This window comes from Martes martes (assembly GCF_963455335.1).
Source record: "Martes martes genome assembly, chromosome: 4".
Classification (NCBI taxonomy): Eukaryota; Metazoa; Chordata; class Mammalia; order Carnivora; family Mustelidae; genus Martes; species Martes martes.
Genome location: NC_137891.1, coordinates 150,361,637 through 150,367,636, shown reverse-complemented (window position 1 = coordinate 150,367,636; position 6,000 = coordinate 150,361,637). Strand labels below are relative to the sequence as shown.

The window sequence follows — 6,000 nt, the reverse complement described above, 5'->3', positions numbered from 1 at the left end:
GATGAAAACGAGCAGATTCCCTCACCCCCTGCTCTCAGGTGAACGTCCGAGTGACAGAAACGTTCACGTACCTCCTGGAGAGAAGGAAAAGGTGCAAAGGCGCTCACGGCCTGAGGGCTGGGGGTGGGGCTGGCACCCGCCACGGTCTGTGGGAGATCGAGGGGCTTCCGCCTCCCGGGAGGCATTGTCCCGGGCGGGCCGGGGGCCGAGGGCAGCGCAGCCAGCGCCGGGCCCCCGCCATCCCCAGGCCCCGCTCCCCCGCGTTCCCTGCCGCTCGTGCCCGGGCGGCCGCCGCAGTCCCGGCGCCGTAGCCGGGCGTGGGGTCCAGGGGGCGCTGTGGCCCAGCGGCGCCCGCGGCAGGAGCGGCCACGGCGACGCTGGAGGCTTCGCCGAGGATCCCCGCCTGCAGCACCTCGGTCGTCCCGCCGCAGCCTTGCGCCCCCGGCCCGGTTCAGCGGCGCTCCTCCGGGAACCGCGTGGCTGCGGCGGCCCGTGAGCCCGATGAGGCTCGGCGGGCTCTGGGCCTCAGTAGCAGCGGCGACCACAACCCCTTCAGGAGCGGGAGGCTTCGCGGCGGCGCCTGGGGCCGCGCCGGTGCCCTCCGGAGGAGGCTGTCGGCTTAGGGACGACCCCCCCGGCCATGCTGTGGCGGCGGCGGCCGCTGCTCGAGGTGAGTGTGGCGCGACGCGGTCCCGGGCTCGCTGGCCTTCCGCCGCGGGGAAGGGCCCTGGCAGCAGCGCTCGGGCCGGGCGGACCGGGCGTCCTGCTGCTGCGGCCGCCTCCCCCACCCCGCGGCTCTGGGCCCTCAACCCTTCGTCTCCGCGTCCCCCGGGAGGCGGGAGGCGCGTGGGGGGCGACTAGGCCCCGCGCCGCCGGGAAGCCCTCGCCCTGGCCTCGGTTCCGTTGCGGCCCGGTGTGTTGGCGGAGGCACTGGCACCGTTCGGGTTGGCCCCGGGCCCCGGCCGAGCGCAGCCTCTTACCCCGGGCCCAGCACGTACATCCTGGAGGGAGGCTGAGGACGCCTGTTTGCAAACAGCCTTGGCTTCTCCGCGCCCCATACCGAGTCCCGCAGAGCCCCAGGGGGGAGGGGCGGGAGGGCTGGTGAGAATTGGAGTGCGGAAAGTGCGGGGCACTGAGAGCCCCCCGTACTTCCGAGTGTCATTCACCGATCTGACTGGGTTGAAAACAACCGTTTGCGTTTTATTTGAGCTGAAATTTCATCACCTGCTGGCGGCTCATCCCTGTCGCTTTCTATTACATTACATTTTGCCTCTAAGAGTGGTCTACCTTGGAGAAAGCCCCATCCTAGCTTTGCCTCCATCCTAGTTTCCTGAGGAAGTACTCACAATTATAAATATATGTTTTTTAAAAATAGTGGTCTTTCCCCTTCTCCCTAATAAGAGTGTAAATATTTTAATGCCTCAGTTCTTGGTACAAAAATGTTCCACTTAGATAGATCCACGGAACAGATGACAAGAGGATTTTAAAAAGTCGTGCTAACTGTACTAATAACAGATACTTGATGGAAATGGGACATAATCTAAATTTTAGAGGTTAAGTGATTTGTTCTGGTATTAGTGTGAAAAAAAGGTAATGATTACAGTTTGATACCTTAAGTCAGGTATTTGGGTGTTTATGGTTTATGATAAATGTGGTTACAGGTTATTCTTGCCTTCCCTATAATGAATGTGAAGATTGTAGGATTAATAAGTACTTCTAAAACTTTTATAATCGTGAATAAAATAAATATGCTTACTGTAGAAAATTTGAAAAGTACAGAAAGGTACTGTGTCAACTCAATAAATATTTAATAGTGAGGGAAAAGTCACCCATAATTTTATAATTAGTACATTTTGATGGTCATTTAAAGTTTTAAATGGGCTTGGACTATTGGTGATTTAAAAATTATTTGTGATTATTACTTTAATAATTATTCAAATTACTATGATTTTATTATTCTATTAGGTTCAGAGTTAACTGTTCCCTTTTACTATTTAACATCCAGTCATCTGGGTAAGACATATAAAAATGTTTTACTAAATTACATTGTGGTATAGTTGAATTCATCAGCTTAAACGGAATAACATAGTCAACTACCTAAAAGACTTCTGACTTACCTCCTGTGCAGCATGGGAAGCTCCTGAGGTGCAATAAACATTTTTGAGAACGTATCATGTTAGATGTAGTAGCCTTGGATTGTTTTTGTAAGATTTTGCTTAAATATTTATAATTGTAAAGAACTGGCTTGATTAAAAAAATTGGGGGGAGTAGATTTAAAAAAATTTTTTTAAAAGATTTTATTTATTTATTTGACAGAGAGATCACAAGTAGGCAGAGGGGCAGGTAGAGAAAGAGGGGGAAGCAGGCTCCCTGCTGAGCAGAGAGCCGGATGTGGGGCTTGATCCCAGGACCCTGAGATTATGACCTGAGCGGAAGGCAGAGGCTTTAACCCTGAGCCACCCAGGCGCCCCGGTAGATTAAATTTCAAAAGTAGTTTAGTTCTTCTCAGTGTGTCTCTGAAGACTGCCATCATTAGAATCAGCTGAGATTACTTATTAAGATATGCAGATTCCTGGTACCTTTAATCAGACTTTTTAGGGATAATGGTGGCCCAAGGATTATTTTTATCAAGCTCCCTGGTTCTTCATCCTACTAAAGTTTGAGAATAAGTTAAAAGTTAACAAACCTTATTAAGCCTAATGACAGTATCTGTTTTCTAGCAAAGCTATCAATCTGAAGTGGCAATACATTTTCATAGCAACAGATAATGGTGTTACAATTGTAGAAGGAAAAAGGATATTTCAAGAGATAGCTGATTCAATTAACATATATTGAGAGCCTTTTCTGGCAGCTGTGGTGTTATAGAAGGATACCTGGCCACTTACCTTGCACTTAATCTCTCCTTGGACTTTGAATTCATTGTCTATAAAATATAGATAGATATATACTTACTTGCAGCTTTTAGGATTAATTCAGTTTCGTAATTTGTAGAAGATCTTTATAAAGTTTTAGCTATTAATATTAAGTGTCAGGTCCTGTCTTTGGTGTTCTAGGTAATACAAAAATGTGGTCTCTGCTAGCAACTTGCCAGCTGTGGAAGCAGAACATGTTTAACTCTTATAAGGCAGCTATCAGACAAGAGTTGTAACTGAGTAGATCATGCTTGATCTCTCTTTAAGGCTTCTAATGTTTAATCCAATAGCTTGACCTTTAAAAATATTAGTAATTTTTATGTGTGGTTATTCCCTTCTCTTCCACTTCCTGATTCAGTGTTTTATTCTGTAAGGAGAAAGTTGTATATGTTGCCTGGTAAGCAATAATTGTATATTAACTCCCTTAGAAAGACAGAATGAATAAAGATGATCCCATTTCTTCTTCGTTGCTAAGCTACCAGTGTTTATACCATTCAGTAAACTTTTATTTGGCACCTGATATGTGCTGGCCATACACGAGTTGCAAGGCACAAATCTTGTTTAAAAGATAATTGCCTGGGGGCACCTGGGTGGCTCAGTCGTTGGGCATCAGGTGGGCATCCTGGGATTGAGTCCTGCATGAGCAGGGAGCCCGCTTCTCCCACTCCTACTCCCCCTGCTTGTGTTCTCTCTCTCTCTCTCTCTCGAATAAATAAGTAAAATCTTTAAAAAAAAAAAAGATAATTTCCTGGATTTTAACTTATTTTTTATGTCCCTAGAGGGATGGTGTGTGTGTGTGTGTGTGTGTGTGTGTGTGTGTGTGGTGTCTTATGGTTGTTAATTGCATGATGTGGTGCAGAGTATGGAGTCAGATGTGGGCAGGAATCCTTATTACAACTCTTAGAACAATGGGACATTTAGATCCTGAGTTGCTTCTTATGTAGTAATAATTGAAGTAATAGTTGCCATCACAGAGAAGTAGAACTGGTTCCATGAGATAAAAATAATAAAAAGCAATTAGCTCAGGATCTGTCTCTCAGAAGGTGCCCAATAAATGTTCACATCCATTCCTCCTTTTTGGAAAAGCAAAAAAAAAAAAAAAAAATTAGGGTTTGGAATTTCTATGTGACTTAAAACATAGTAGCTTTGATTTTTTTTTTTTAAGATTTATTTATTTATTTGACAGAGAGAGAGAGAGAGAGAGAGATCACAAGTAGGCAGAGAGGCAGGCAGAGAGTGGGGCGGGAAGCAGGCTCCCTGCTGAGCAGAGAGCCCGATGTGGGGCTCGATCCCAGGACCCTGAGATGATGACCTGAGCCGAAGGCAGAGGCTTAACCCACTGAGCCACCCAGGCGACCCAGTAGCTTTGATTTTTTTAGAGACTGCATCTACTTTTAGAATTCTTAAAAATTTTTGATAGAAAACAATTTTGATCATAATTGTTATACATATTTCCCATTTCATTTTTACTGAATAAATGAGCTGTTCTCTATGCATAGGGTACATTTATTACATTGTTAGAGTTTTATTTGTTTTCCATTACTCTTTTTCGGACTTTTACATGATTTTTACTTGTGTGTACCTCACTTGCATTAATATAGAGCAACATTTTTAGTGTATAATAATCAGCAAAAGATAAATGGTTTCAGTTTTGAATAGAAATAGTTCATATACTTAGTTTTAAAAACAATATCCATTTATTAAACTTAAATTATTTAAAAACTGAAGGGTTTTCAAAACATAGACTTTTCCTTACAAACTATAGTAGATTAGATCTAGATTTTTATAACCTGTCAGATATGGGATTCAGTTTTATGACCTAGAGGACCATGGACGATTTTCCTATCCCCTTTAAGCCTCAATTATTCTTCTATAAAATGAAGCCATTAGTACTCATTTTATAGGATTGTTGTGATGATTAAATGATATAATGTGTAAATCAGAACTACAATTCAGTCCCATGAGTCCTGGTAAATCATCATTACCCTGAAAGTGGAAAATATACTACTTGTTTACTACTTGTTTGTTCAAAGAACTTGAAAGATCATTATTTTTTATTTTTTATTTTTTTTGAAGATTTTATTTATTTATTTGGCCGAGAGAGAGATCACAAGCAGGCAGAGAGGCAGGCAGAGAGAGGAGGAAGCAGGCTCCCTGCTGAGCAGAGAGCCCAATGCTGGACTCGATCCCAGGACCCTGAGATCATGACCTGAGCTGAAGGCAGTGGCTTAACCCACTGAGCCACCCAGGTACCCCCGAAAGATCATTATTAATACAGTTTACAACTAGGGAATAAAATCAACATTACTTTTGAACTATTAGAGATTACTAAATTAAGGAGAAACAAAGCTATCAGTAGAGTTAGTATTTTAATGGTGTAATTAGTGGAATGCTTTATAAATGTTATTTAATAAAACAATTAAAAATGCTATTTATAAAATATTTCCTGTTTTACAGATTAAGTGGTACTTAAATTCTTTTTGTATTTCCTATTTTACAAATTGATATTTTAAACTTTTTTCTTTTAATTATTATAAATAGCCCATTTATAGAACTGAACTGTTGGAAAAATGAGAACAGTATATAATGTTTTATACTTATGAAATATTTCTTGACAGCCTTTAATAAAATAAAGATAAGGAAATCTCTTTGGACACATTGAAATCAAGAAAAAGTTACTGGGTTCATATTAGACAAGGGAAAGGAAAACTTAATGTGTGTTGATGGGTATCTTGAGGCATTTGGGATTTTATATTAGAGAACTATTTGTAAAAATCTTAATTTATTTTCCTATAAATTATCTTTTAGTTGAAAATCCTTACGGTTATCTAATTAAGCTTAAAAATGCTTTTGTGGCTCTAGGCTTTGGACTATAATAGTTTCTTTAGTTGATAGTTCTGTGGTGATGTGTCATCTTTTTTCTGATTGTTTATGATAATTTATTCTTAAGGATATGTGACTTAATATCTATGATGGTAGTTCTGTTGCCTTTTTAAAAATACAGAAGTAGTAAATCCGTGCCCTAGGTTTTAAAGATTAATTAAACTTAAATGAAAATTTAGTATCTTTTGAGGGAAGGAGTCTTAGG

General features: G+C 42.1%; 1 protein-coding gene across 2 annotated transcripts in view; it reads left to right on the top strand.

Moving 5' to 3' along the window:
* The first annotated feature begins 349 nt into the window (after nt 1-349).
* Nucleotides 350-6,000, top strand: part of ZFYVE9 (zinc finger FYVE-type containing 9) — a 198,416-nt gene continuing 192,765 nt past the window's right edge. For both annotated transcript variants that reach the window (XM_080801407.1, XM_080801406.1), the window contains exon 1: nt 350-670. The gene's annotated coding sequence lies outside the window, so the exon portion shown is untranslated. The remainder of the gene's footprint in view (nt 671-6,000) is intronic.